Genomic DNA, 13,939 nt, shown 5'->3' with positions numbered 1-13,939 from the left:
TATATCATCCCTTTAAGAAGATTAATGATAATTTTAAGCACAAATCATGCAGTGAGCACTATTATCAAAATAGGAATACAAGATGTGTTGAATATATCTAAACTGTAGAATGCACAATGTTTTTGAGGTTAATCTACATGTGCATATTTTGACATCTTGCACATCTACGTATGATAGAGGTAACACATACCAAATTTTAGGTCAATTGCACAAAAAATGAAAGAGTAGCTCAAGCCACAATATTCCCACGATTTTTATGAAAATTCGCCATGACCATGGTAATGCATTACTCCATACAGATGAAAAAGGTGTCTTGAATATCTACCTATGACAGTGGTCACTTATGCCAAATTCTAGGTCAATGGCTCAAAAATGAGAGAGAAGTTCGAGCCACAAGACTTTGCAACGGACAAACAGAATGACTGCCAGCCTGCCCGACCATCCTACTGCACGGCCACCCGATCTCTGAGTGAGTCCTTTCAACCTCCATACACGCTATGTGTGGGTGGGGGATTTAACTACTTAGAAAAAAACAAACAAACAAAAACACTTGACCTTTTCAGTGATCGCAAGGCACAGACTCCTTATCTGACCCATTTAATTCACTGACAAATTACGGTATGTGTACATTTTGGTATGCATCACCAAACAATTCAAACAACAGCATATCGTCGCTGGGGCAACAAGACCCTCATATTCTACAAAATGTCAAATGTTCAGGAGAGCCAAAAAAACATGGCAGCCAAAACACTATAGCGAATGGGATAGCCCTTCCTTTGACATGCCGCGGGTGGCTTCATTTTTGGGGTAAGACAGTTTGGATTTGGACAGGGACATCACTTAATTGATTATTTGACCATTAACCCGAAAAAGTCATTTTGACCAAAATTTCAGATACAAGGTCTTGTCACCCTAGCGACGATATATAACTCTGCATTTCTTTACCTGAATAATCACAGGTGTATACTGACCTTTTGGTTATGGCAACCTTACATAGAGGACAAGGAGCTGAAGATTTTCTTGAACTCTGAAGGAGGGGCAAGAACGCAGAAGCTGAAAATTGAGGTAAAAAAAAAAAGAGCAAACAAAAATAGCATGTCACAATATAAATATGAAACAGTTTTCAATTTTCATTACATTAATACATTATGATGATACACATCATACTCATATACAGATGATATGACACATAATGAAGATCTTACATCTGTTTTCATCAATATTCTGTTTTCAACGGTGCAGAAGACAAAGGCATTATGTGACAATACTGAATTGCACATGGTACATTAAAATAATCAGTTGCATACAAGGTACTACATCAATTTATTCCCACAAAGCAAAAGAACACTTTTTATTATCATTAAAATATGGATAAGTATGTGCAGCAACATCTTCATAACAAAGAGTTAAGGGGTTTGACTCACTTGCAAAATTGGTGATCACATTTTGTGCAAACAGGATCTTGAAGCAAGTCGAGGCTATAGAATTGAATAAATGCTTGAAAGTTGAAACAGGCATTTGCTGTTACACGACAAACATATAATCCATTTAGATATGTAGATGGATAGATACGTGTATTGGCTTACTGTACGAGCTGAAATTTTCGTGATGCTTTTATTTTCGCGAATTTCGCGAATCGCCTTTGAACCGCGAAAATAACAATGTGCAAATAATAAGTTCAGTTAGACTCTCACAACTGCGAAATTAACAACACGTGAAAATGTCCTCCAAGTAGCAATTCGCGAAAATATCTGTACGCGAAAATTTCAGCTCGTACAGTATTGAATCAGAACAAGAATGATACTTAGCAGCCCTGAGGCTGAATTGCATGCCACTGATGTAAGTGTACAAACAATACACAGGATACAATACAATCATTCTTCACATTAAACAACAACAACAACAAAACCCCAATATGAGCCTCATTACAATATAGGTTTACTATAAATACAACTCTATTTCAAAGTATGATTTTACATCAAAAACTAATCACACTATATATTGTACGTAAATGCGCCAAAGGAGTCCCATATAATGTAACTGAAAAGTAAATCAACTGATTTGGAATACAAATACAAATTGTTTATACAGTTGAACCTCTCGTATCCGGACAAGTAGGGACCGGGGCTCATCCGGATAAGGGATTTGGCCGGATACGGGAGACTCAATGCTTTATGCATGTACATATAATTTACCATGTACTGATGTAGCCCATTTTAGTACCACATGTAGTAATGTGTATACTGCAACCTTTTCATTGTTACACTCAGTAACAGACCCCAAAATAGAGGTTCGTGTTTGCAAGAATGAAATCATTTTCTTTTATAAATTCTTGGGATGATTTACCTAAATAATTATTAAGAAATGTATCCAGTATATGTAATTCATGTGTGTTTGTGTAGGAGTTCTCAAGGAGTTGGGAATCCCCCTTTCCTCCCGTAATTATTATTAAAAAAAATAAATCACGGCGAGATTGCGTCCGTATAATAGAGAGATCCGGATAAAGGGAGGCCGGATAAGAGAGGTTCAACTGTACATATTCGTACAAAGGCAATCCCCCCCCCCCCCCCCCCACTTAATACTGGTTAGTGATAAGGTTAGAGTAAAGATTAGGGTTAGGATTAGGATTAGGTTTGGGAGTAGGATTAGGACAGGGGAAGGGTCTGGGGAAATTGCCCAGGGGGTATTTGCCCTAGACCCATACTATAATCATACATGTATGTTTTTCCTCCTGTACCTGATAATTGAAATGCCTTTACACAAACATGACTAGGAATGCCAACCTTGCTGACAGCATTGCAGTATTTTCAAGGCAGAAAAGGCCTTTGTATCTTTACTTTTCCTGCAGTAGACATGTGTAGCAATTATACAATTTAGGAAAACAGTATTTTCCATGAAACCTGGAGTTTTTCGGCAAAAAAAGAGAGAACAAAATACTACAAAAAGTAACAGTTAGCATCTCTGCATGACTTTGCATTACAAACTGTGAAAAAAGGCTCTCATGAAATCAGGAGCAAACGGCTTATTGTTATGTTCATCTGTGTGTGTGTGTGTGTGTGTGTGTAATCATTTGATATAGAGCATTGACCATTTGAAAAGTTCCAAAAGAAGAAACCAAACTTATTCAAACTGTCACTTTTGTTCATGCACTTAAGACCATTATATTATAAATTTGTTTGGTCTTGATCAACAAAGTAAAAGCTCTAATGCTAAGTGGTCAGTTTTGTATGGGAGATCTAAATCTTGTTTGTCTTTTGTTCTAAACAAGCTTACGCAATGTTAACTCCACATGAGTCAAAATTGCAGGAGCTGAAAATTGCCTTACTTGAATTCAAGGCGTAAATAAGCCCACATTTGTCCACATCCATGCATATACGAAATATTTTGGCCGAGTTGAAATTGCAGATAATTGAACTTTATGCGTGACACAAACGAAGATGTTCAATTAGGAAGATATGACCAATCAGCTCACATCTCACATCACAAAATGGGGCTCATATGACATTATGCATTTGAATTTATACTTACAACATTAATTAAAGTCAGCAACCCAAATATGACCTCTGACCCTACATACATTGTAGTACGGAAAACTGAGGGCAGCAGCACCAAAAACAACAGGGGTCTAGAGCTGACCATCATATGACCGAGTACAAAATTTCAGCAACATCTGTCACAAAACGCCACTTGTATGGCACACACAAGACACCCACCAAAATTGTACCTTACACCATAATTATAAAGATCAGAACACTGGGGGCAGCATTACAATGTATCAGAAACAATATAGTGGCCTAAATTTCACCATCAAGCAGTTTTGCATTTTGACAAATACCCATCAAGAAATGTGCTTTGGAATGAAGAGCACACAGAAGAAATATACATGGTGGCTGCGCTTAATCTCGTACAAGACGAAACATTGGGGGCAGCATTACCAAAAATCACAGAGGGCTCAGATTGACTATGACAAACCTCTCATTTGAGAAGTCCAGCAAAGTGCAGACAAGAGATCTTAGAAAATCAATCATTTTGTGTTTCAAGATCAAACAAGTGAGAATGCTACCACCATAAGTAACAGGAGGCTAGATTTTTATTCTATAGGATACACACTTCCACATCAAATTTGAAGCCCCACAGGCCCCACACAAGACATATTGAATAATATGACCCTTGACCCTATAAACAGTGGAACAATGAGGGCAACTTCATTAAAAACAATACAGGGACTAAGTTCCACTATGATGCACCTCCATGCAAGTTTAGAAGAAAATCATTAAAGAAATGTGCATGATACGGTGTAGAGCACACACAAGAAATATAAGAAGGTGGCTACCTTTGACCCTGTAAAAGGCCAAACATGGAGAGCAGCATAAACAAAAATTATATGTGTTCAGATTTGACTATAAAGTAGTTTCCACTTACCAAATTGAGCATTCGAGGTTTTTCTGCATAAGCCCAATGCTGTCTGTGACTTTTTTCAGCAATGTATCATTCATTGTTCCTCCTCCCTAAATCAGATACCGGTAATGAGGGAAATGACTCATATATATCATACAACATATGGCAAGACTGTAGTCGCGACACACAAGCGAGTACAATGCTAACCAGATCACTTTGCACGTGGGCAATACAGTCAGACCGCTGCACGTATGCTAATGAGCCGATCCGGAAAGATTTATTCAGCACTCTCGTTGACAATCTTTACCTTCAAAAGGTGTCTTGTCGTGCGAGATTTTGCGAGAGTTTGACAGGGCTATGGTTTTCACAGTGTAGCTACTTGCACATACATTCATCATGGCTACAAGTCACGGTAAATTGTTCTCCAGACTTTGATCTTTATTTTGATACTAAATTTGCGTATAATATCGGTTCTTATCATGACGATATAATCAGTTGAATTTGCATAAATTTTACCTGCTTTTCACAGAAGATTTTGTCGTCTAAAGTTCGTTTTTGGTTCCTGACCGGATTAAGAAACTGTTGTTTCTGATTTTGGCTTTTTCGTAGAGAGGAAACTTAGATGCTCATCATATATTGGAGTCAAGGAGACGCAAGCATGATTTATACTAGTTTTTCCGTTTTGAAATGTCTGTAAAATTCACTCCTAAGCTGGAAGTATGCTCCATACAAAGTGTACAGTGGCACGAAAGAGCTCTCTCATTGGACAGTGCTTGCATTCAGCGCGCGCTGTATCACTACTTCTAGATTCTGTCCAAAACACGGAAATCTACACGCGTGTCTATGCAAGCATGCGCTATGCACGCACGTGGCATGAAACCGTAGCAGCGTAATGACATAATGCAAGCACTGAATGTAAGCGCTGTCCAATGAGAGAGCTTACTCTTGAGATCGCACGGTTTCAAGCTGACCAGCCCTGACATCGATGTATATTTTACTGGTTCCTGACCGGATTAAGCAACAAATTGTCAAGATATTTTCATGGATACAAAGATTAAGAGATGGACTACCAAGTACTGTATACGCTATATATTTCGCGGGGGTTTTATTTTCGCGAATTTCGCGAGTCGGGAGCTATTCGCGAATTTAACAACACGCGAAAATATTACCTTCCAAAATGAATCCCTTGCCTTGATGATACGAAAATTTCAGTACTAGCAGTATACCATGTCATGGCTTACCGAACATACTTTCAGTACTGTACTGGCTAAGCTTGTTTACGTACATATAGCATGTCCACGTCTACTTTACGAATACTGTAGAGAGCCAATCCATTATCGCAAGGGACCACTCGTCAGAAATCTAGCGCGATGGACTTATAACCACTTCAAAAATGTTGAATTCTAACTTACTAGTTAGCAGAGTTTGGTAATTTTTTTTCATGCAGTGTATAACTAGTATCATTCTTATTTGCTAGTAAGTTGAAAATTCACACTTTCTTTGCCACTTCATATTTTCTCTGGTCCCCCAATCGCGAATTTAACCACTGGCGAAAATGTGTGACAGCGGCAATTCGCGAAAATTTATGTACGCGAAAATTATAGCGTATACAGTAATGCATTTTCGAGACGCAAGGTGAATTTGGTATTCTTTTGACGTCTTGAACATGTACTGCGCGAATTACTTTTTTCATCATTTTTCAAGCTCAAATTACGCTATGATATTTTTCATTTACAATAATTTGAGTAACATGTGACGATAGCTTACATATTTTCCTTGAATTTGATACCAAATTTGTAAATATAAGGTGTATTTTTGTTGCCGAAAGCACAAGGACAAAATCCCCTTACGCAGCTCATTACGTATGCAAGCCTCGAGCGGGCTTGCATACGAGTTGAATAAATACGAGCGAATTATCGGGTGCTGCGGTCTGACTGAATACAAGTGATGCACAGGTCTGAGTGTGTCAGTAGGAATTGTGCTAGACAGAAAAATCTTTTATCATTTTTTGACTTACACAGCTCTCCTCCAGGGAATTTTGTGAAGCCAGATGCAGTCTTTGCGGAACACATCTCCAACGACCAGATACAGACTGATTTTTCGGTCAAGAATTGTGCATGCACAAGGTAATTATGGACCTGTGTAACGTACAGGTACGCTGCACAGTCAAGTGGGTTTAGGCTATTTTCCAGTTACTGTAACTGCATACACCCTATTCCAAACTGACAAACGGAGACCTGTGCATCGTTTTGTAGAATGGTGGACAAATTTTAGCCATAAAGATATCTATCCCTTTTCATGCCACTGATAAAATTACCAATGCATTGAAAATTTACTAAATACATGGCTAGCCATCCTTGACAAGCGTGCGAATGCTTGCCAAGTGTGAAAGCTCTTGCTGCAAGTGCATACATGCAATAGACCTCTATCATGTTTAGGAAAGAAGTTTACACATTACAGTAACTATCATCAGCGATCTGAATGCAATTAGAACCTATCTATGGTTGGGTGTTTCATATCGACACCCTAATGTTTTTCTATCAATTATAGAAACTTAGAATATGTCAAAATTTGCTTGAAATTACTCACATGTAAAGAAAATACCTACTCTGAATTCACAAGAGCACATTACAAAAATGTGATTTATGGTAGAATCTAGAAATACACGCTTAAGGATAAGTGCTTCGAATGCGTGGGGTATTATTTTGACGCTCTTAGTTGCGCTGTATAGTAAGGTGCCCACACCTCGTCAGCCCCCCCCGAGTACGTACCGTCACCCTGCTTAAAATTGTTACAAGGGCCCTGGACAAAAAATTATGCCTGGGACTGTCTTCAGTAGGCTTGAAACTTGGCAGGGATACCACAACCAAGCAAACTGTGGTGAAAACTGAACAGTTTTCCGTGAAAATCTGAAATTTAAAGATGGTTTCTATTTGGAATAAGTGTGAAAGTATCACGGTCACCCGCACGCATCTTTTACGTGCTTGTAGATGCATGCTTGTCTATGGGAGCATCACGGTCACCCGCACACGTCTTTTATGTGCTTGTCTATGGGAGCGCAGGTGACGAGTTGCGGGCCCCTTCCTTAGCGCACAACCATTCCGCATCCTTCGCGTTTGCGGACGATAGCTGCAAATTTTTGTTATCGATCAACTGACTTGTGGTTCTATTCTATCTATTTTTCCTGTATGTGAGTGGGATTGGCATACTCTTGAAATAGGCCCCATCATCACTGCGTGTCCTGACTATTAAATTACTACGGCGGCTCGTCTGTTTATACCCGTCAGCCCCACTGTGTGGCGTTCATCGGTAGGCCTACATTCGTATATAAGCACTGCGGTGAAGCTTTCTTCCACAGCATAATACTTGTGAATGCGGCCCCACCAAACGGCGTTTACGAGAGATTAATACAGCGGTGGGGCCGATTTCCACAGCATACAATGTAGCAATAGCATCTTTCGTCCTCCCTTTCTCCCGTTTTTTTCTTTTATCTTCAATTTTGTATTCTCGGAAGGACTCTTGAATGTCCCTCCACTAATTTAACGGCCAATTTGACCATAAATACAACCCTACCTAACCCTACCGTGGGGCCGATTTCACGATTTTGCCAGTGGGATATCATAGAATTTCAGTGACGAAGTGTGATTCAAACATGCAACTGATGCATAAACATTTTACCTATGACAAGGTGCGGGTAACTCAAGTAGATTTAGGGCGCTAACTGTTGACGTTAGTTTTACACCTAACGTTAGAGTCTATAAAACACTCTTACGTTACTTTAAACTAACACCCGGAGCACCCAAGAGTCTAAGGCTCTATTGCCTATACTCAATAGGTCTCATGCTATGCTATAACAACTGTTAATAGTATTGCTAATTACGTGTGAAGTGCACGTAATTACATGCTTTACCAACGCAACGAAGACGGGTGTAGACTCTAAGATATTTGTAATCTAGATTCTACATCAGTAACCACTTAACGTAACAACTTATTGTTTGACCTCTTTGTTATTTGTCACATTCATTCATTGACGGGTGAAACCTTTCTATGAGCATGACATCTAATTGACCGAAAGATCGGTCTGTATCTGTCCGTCGGGGAATGTTCCGCGGAGACTGCGTCTGGCTTCACGGATCCCCTCCGAGAGGACAGTGTTAATGGCAAATTAAAAGAGTCCTCTGGACAGACGGATCTTTCTGTCTAACAGTTAGACATCTAACGTTTACATCTAATAACTATACACAGCTCAGTCCAGTCGCTGTAAGTAAATTTAGCGCGTACTACACTGCAGCATCTGGTCGGGCGCTAACAACGTTAACTGTTAACGCTAGACATCTACAATAGGGAGCTTTAGATTTTAGACGCACGGACGTTCAAAGGAAAAAAACATGTTCTGAGCTTGGGCAGTAGCGCGCGTATTACAAGTCAATCTATTTTTAGCCGCGTACTGGGCTATTTTCACGTCCGCACAGTTGGCGACGTAAAGAGCTTCTTCATGCACTGATCATGGGGGCGCGATTTTATTTTTTATACGTTGCGTCCCAGCGTAATCTAAAGCTACTTTTCCACACGACGCAGGGAGAGGAGAACGTCCAGCGCAAGCGTCGGCTCAAACGTCCGCGCGTCAAAATCTAAAGCTCCCTATTAACGCCTAACGCCGCCCGGTTACACAGTAGGGCCTACACAGTTTTAACATTACAAAGCAAAAGTGATTGATGAAATTCTAAACTTCTAACGTAGGCTGTTAGAGTAGAAATCTAGTCTATTCTGTCTACAACTTGCCAATCAAGTCAATTTTAGAAGGATCTATGTAGCCACACTGTCCGTTTGCCGTATAAAATTAGATCTAACGTTAGCCTAACGTTAGCTTTTAATAGCAGGATAGCAATGCATTCATTGAGCAGACAGTGTGTAGTAAGGCTAGGGCCTAAAACACGTGGACGTAAGGGCCTAACGTTAAGGCTAATTAACACTAACAAAACAGTGTAACATAACATAGGTCTAGGTGTCTATCTTATGTATCAACGACAAAAAGTTAACAATGGTTGTAATCTTTTAGTTACCTTCGGACGGACCGCACGGTCCTCGGAATGTCGTGAATAAAAGTTATCATGCGATTGAATCCCGTGAAATTGTACTGTTCGAATATCTAGTTGAGCTAATTATCTGGCAGTCTAGAGTCACAGCCACAGGTGTCCATCGCATCACAGCTACAGCAGGCACGGCTCTACTAGGGGATGGATGCGGGTCCAGGTATGCATGTCATCGTACGATCGTCAATCTAAGAGCGCGCAGTGCAAAATCCTGGCCAGAACATTGTGTACACATGCATAGGTATGCATGTCAATTTTCCCGCCACACCGCGCACTGAGAGTCCGTAACGAAGGGCCTCAAGCATAGAGATGTATACTAAGAACACTAGAGGGCGGACTCCGTAAAATCCCTGTGACCGATAGAAGGAGGCGTTCGCCATTTTGGTCCGGGCAAATTTCGACTAGCGACCGTACCGATAACGTGTAGCGCTAGCGGAGCATGCAGGGAGATCGACGACGGGATGCAACGGCAGTAGGCTAGCATCTATGCCAAGGTCTCCATTGGAGTTTGGAAATCGAAAAATGTTCTTAAATTCGCAAATTCTACTTAAAGTAGCATAGATCTATGTTGCAAAATGCCTGGTTCATGTGCTGCTTTTGGATGTAGAAACAGGAGAAAAGAAGGGGAGCGGAGTTTCCTTTCACAAGTAACTAAAATTACATTTATAGTGTGTGTTAAACAGATTGATTCAAGGCAAAAAAAAAAAACAAGGAAAAAGAAAAGAAAAGGTCTCGCAAAATTCGTCAGGGGCACTCCGCCCTCCCTCGGCTATTCTCGATCTATTGCTACTATAATATAGATAGCTAATACAGTACATAACTATATGCAGATATGCAAGGTCGGCGGAACGGGGGAAGGGGCATTTGCCCCATTTCAAAAAACAAAACAAAACAAAAACTCCCCTTTTTAAGTTAAAAAAGTGCTCATTTCTAAGTGCCCTATTTGGCCCTTGAGCCCCCCCCCCCCAAAAAAAAAAAAAAAATCGTTCCTCCACCCTTTGCTATACCAGCAGTTAATTTCACTAAGACAGTGTGAGAAAAGCTCAGAATACGTAATATATGCCTGGTTACAGGATGCTCCGGCATTGATATCTTTCTGAAAATAGAATTACCATCATGGGTCTGATTGGGCTTTTGGTTCTTGTAAGAAAGGCAGGGTGAGGATTAGGATTAGGGTCACCGTGGGTGTTATGATTTGGGTTAGGGTTTATGTAAGCTTCAACATTAGCATTTCGAGCTTGAACATCAATATGTCATGGAACCAATATGCCTACACGTACTTATAAAAATGATTTATTTCATTTCCACCACCACCAAAAAAAAAAAAAATAGAAATACAATGAAACACTCGTATACTTGGAATACACAGATAGGACTATAGAATGCAGTCCCCTCATACAGAAAAAAAATAATAACTGCAAAAAAAAAAATACAAAAAGTGACGCAGTATACTGTATCACAAGGGGCATCCGGCAGTCTAGAGACCAAGAGAACCCTTTGTATTGCATGGACCATGGTCATGTTGGTCGGCTTGAAAGTATTACCTCGTTGAGAATAAAGTAATTTTTTTTTCATTTTCTTTACCACTCATAATAAGAGATTGCGAGCAACTTAAATTTTTGAGTTGTTTCCTTCTCTCATCTCCGACCCCCTCATCTTTTTGTGAAAGGCAATACGTGTTTGAGCGCTTGTTGTATACGTGTTCACGTGTCCACCACTACTGCGCTGCCCGGACGCGATGCTTGTTTTTGCCCGGACAAAGATGGCGCGCGGCCTCTTCATCTCGGCACACGAACACTACGTACGCGCCACACGCAAGTCCGCGCTCTAGTATATTATTAGTATACATCTCTATGGCCTCAAGTCCTTCATGCATAGAGCGAGAGTACCGTACTCCGGCCGTAACCACAGAACTCTTACACATAGAAGAATCACACCCATTCACAACCCGCTGAGCTCGGTGTCGCCACCGCGCGCCCCGGATGTGACGCCTCAGTGCACACGCCGCCATGTTGCTTAGCGGAACCTCAGCAGCTCCTCGCGAGCACGATACGGTCAACTCACTGATCGGACAGTATGACAGCCGCTCATAGCCCCTGATATTTACTTGAACTTGTAAACTGTCAAACTGGTACTTCTCAATCCAGCGTTGACCACAGATTCATGTACTCATATTTATTTCACACTCTTCCCTGAAAGTTGTCTGTATTGAAATAGGTGTTTTTTCCCCTTTCGGATAGATCTATTTGACTTCGGAGACGTGATCTGCTTTGGTATAAAATAATCTAAGACGCGCGCCTGTCCTTGTCTGTGTCCTGCCATTTTTCTGATACCCCTCTCAACCCTATATCTTGCATTTTTTCCCCTCCAATGATATTGTAAGAAGATGTGTGTTCGTGCTTTTGATTTTTCTCCCATTAAACAGGTCAAATTAAATTTCCAGTCAGTCCAGTTGTAAAAGTCAATGATTTGTGGATATGATCATGTAATACATCTTCCCCATCTGACATATACGCATTCAACATATTAGAAATTTGGAAGACAACATCACCTTAATTATCTACATGTATGTTCCTGCTGTTATCATTATCATTAGTATAGTGTGTAGTACAATGTAGTTATCACTATTGCACATATTGGTATAGGAAGCAATAGGCCTATAGGCATATATACACTGTATATCTGTATACATGAAATAAAACAGAAATCGAGTTCATGCTAATCACCGACAATTTATTTCACCACACCAATTTTGAGCGATTTGCAACAACACTTGAGAAAGAGCGAATAGCTCAAATATTTGTGTGCTGTAAATAAATTGTTGGTGATCAACATGAACTTGGTTCCTGTTTTACTTTCGATGTCATGATATTGCTGCACCAACAAGTAGACTACCCGGTACTCAATCAATATATGTATATATATATATGTATAATTATCTATGTATGTATATATATATATATATATATATATACTATATATATATATATATATATATATATAAGTATTCACACACTCACACACACACATTACAAGCATGAACTCCTTTCAAGATTGTCTTCCCACAAAAAAAAAAACAGGAAGTTAAGTTGGACAGAGTTAATTTTCCTGATTTTTTACAATTTATTTGACATTTATCAAGGTCAAAGTTGATTGCTGAGAATCAACCACAGTACAGTGATATACCATTTGCTTGAAGTACATGTACCATTATCATACCTAATACGGCGGCTATAATCACAGGCAGTACATGCGTCAGGAACATTATGCAAATTAATGATAGGCAAGACCACCAGTGTCGCAAATTTGTGACAACTATTGTAATCACAAAAGCAAATGCATATACAAATGTATACATCTATAACGGACATGCAATAGGGCAACAACATAAAATTCATGAATAATGAACACTGTCTGGTAAGATTGTCTAAGGCAATACATCAATATAGTGCACAATTTCACTTGCCCTTGATAGCTTCAAGCGTGATTCAAAAAGAAAATCCTAATGAGTGTAAAAATGCACTATGGTATAGTATGAAAACATATTGTGTTGATCCGCATGCACTATGGCAATATAAATCTACGAATTATGGACACTGAAAAGAACACCAAAGGCATTCCTGGCAACAGGTCTAGCTAATTCAGACAGAAGTAAAAATAAACAGATTGAGGTTACCAGAAATTGGGCAGAAACTAGAATCTACAGACTCAGTACTGACGTGACACTGACATTACCTAGTATAAAGTAAGTAGTTTGAGTAATATACTAAGAATAGTTAAATTTATTCAGCATTATCAATATCATTGGAACTTCAGTCTACCCTACAACTGTTCGTACTACTACTACTACTACTATTACCGTACTCTACTTTAATACTAGAGTACACAGTCACTCTAGACAATCTAGTATCTACTAAACGACTGTAGTGTTGTCACTGACACTGACCCACCACTGGTACTGTGACTCTAGCTAGACAAGAATAAATCTACGTGTAAAGTTTACACCTAAGCTCAAATTTACATAAATAGATAGTACTTTTTTTCATGTACAAAGCTGCTTGCCCCAACACACAACGTACAGAGTGTATAGACCCAGGGCCTAAATTAGGCCTACTTGATCTTTTTTATTTTGCATCATTTTGGTAGTTGGTGGTAAACACATGTCGACGGCAAACACAAAATCCAGTGTCTGGGACTACCTTTGCTACTGCGCTCACAAGAAAGCCAACATACGACCGATCCGCCTAATTGTAACGTTACTTGGGGAATTAATTACTTGTTATTCTCATCATGGCTTGGTGTCACACTTACCTGTTTCCAAATCCTTTTGTCAAGTGATTTGTGCAGTTTACAGCCGCACAATATGGCAGTTTAATGCCTCGTTCAGGGTCAGAAAAACACGGTGCAACATGCAGTCACTGTATGTGGATAGCGTCTGCTGGGATTTG

The 13,939-nt window shown here is 39.7% G+C and overlaps 1 pseudogene; it reads right to left on the bottom strand.

Annotated features, from left to right (window-relative positions):
- Positions 1-9,591, bottom strand: part of LOC139737932 (uncharacterized) — a 55,497-nt pseudogene extending 45,906 nt beyond the window's left edge.
- Between the last annotated feature and the right edge of the window lie 4,348 nt (positions 9,592-13,939).

The sequence above is a fragment of the Diadema antillarum genome, unplaced genomic scaffold, assembly GCF_040938485.1.
Source record: "Diadema antillarum isolate AM-2024a unplaced genomic scaffold, OU_Dant_1.0 seq00000716_RagTag, whole genome shotgun sequence".
Lineage (NCBI taxonomy): Eukaryota > Metazoa > Echinodermata > Echinoidea > Diadematoida > Diadematidae > Diadema > Diadema antillarum.
This window is presented reverse-complemented; position numbering and strand designations above follow the sequence as displayed.